Source organism: Carlito syrichta, unplaced genomic scaffold, assembly GCF_000164805.1.
Source record: "Carlito syrichta isolate Samal-C Ts95f unplaced genomic scaffold, Tarsius_syrichta-2.0.1 Scaffold315184, whole genome shotgun sequence".
NCBI classification, from domain to species: Eukaryota; Metazoa; Chordata; class Mammalia; order Primates; family Tarsiidae; genus Carlito; species Carlito syrichta.
In genome coordinates, this window is record NW_007259280.1 from 1 (window position 1) to 1,462 (window position 1,462).

Sequence of the window (1,462 nt, forward strand, 5' to 3'; positions counted from 1 at the left end):
TGTGGTCTCTGTTTCTCTTTCTGCCTCAGGGAGTCCGATTATTCTTAGGTTAGGCCTCTTGAGGTAGTCACTCATCTCTTGAAGGTTTTGTTCTGTCCTTTTTAGCTTATTTTCTGTGTTTTTAAGGGTTTGGGTTATTTCTATATTTTGGTCCTCAAGCTCTGAGATTCTTTCTTCTCCTTGGGTAATTCTGCTTTCCATGCTTATCAATTTGTTATTTATTTTATTCACAGTATTCTTTATTACTGTTATCTCAGATATCAGCTCCTTCCTAGTTTCTTCTTGTGTCTCCTCAATTCTTTTTAATCTCTCCATTATTGTTTTGATATCTACATTTGCATTTTGAGACCCTTCATTCTGGGGACGTTTCATTGTTTGTATTCCAAAGTCAATTTTCTCAGTGTCTGCTCTCCCAGGCGTCTGGGAGAGACCCATACTCTTATTTGGTTTTTCTTCATTTCTGTAGATTTTTCTCCTTTTACCCCTTTCCCTCTCCCTCTTCAATTCTGTTTTTGAGGGAAGGTGGGGTTGCTTTTATTTCCTTTCTGTAATGACCTGTTCTTCCTTATGAGGGTCTTCTGGTTTTGTTCACTTTTCCCTCTGCTTTACAGTCTGTCTATTCAGCAGTTTGCAGTCTTGGTCCCTAGATTTAAAATGGGGGCATAAAAGAGGAAAATAATGGAGGAAGGGGGGTCAATAGGGAGTTAGAAAGAGAGAAGCGTGAAAGGGAAAACAGATATACATACCATCTATCAGGTGAGAACGAGACACAGGGCTGGGAAGAGGTGAAGAAAGACACATAAGAAAGAGTACTGATAGCTACATAGTACTAAAGAGTACTGAAGCAACACAGAGACAGGGCAATAAAATCGAGAAACAGTGTAAGTCAGAAGGTAAACAACAAACGGGATCTAAACCAACAGTTACAATGATAAAATCATAAGTCAAAATGAGCGAAAGAGAGAAGTGCGAGAGGGATAACAGATATACATACCAGCTATCAGGTGAAAAACAGTCACAGGATCGGGAAGAAGTGAAGAAAGACACGTAAGAAAGATTGCCTAAGGAGTACTGATAGCTACACAGACACAGGTCAATAAAATCGAGAGACAGTGTAGGTCAGAAGGTCAACAACAGACGTGATCTAAACTAACAGTTACAATGATAAAATCATAAGTCAAAATAAGCGAAAGGGAGAAGTGCAAGAGGGAAAACAGATATACATACCAACTATCAGGTGAGAGAGAGACACAGGGCTGGGAAGAAGTGAAAAAAGACAGGTAAGAAAGATTCCCTAAAGAATACTGATAGCTAAACAGAGACAGGCCAAAAAAATCAAGAAACAGTATAAGTCAGAAGTTAAACACCAAACGTATCTAGACCAACTGTTTCAATGATAAAATCATAGGTCAAAATAAGCGATCAGACTAGAGTCACTTCTGTGATCTCCAATTCCAGCCTC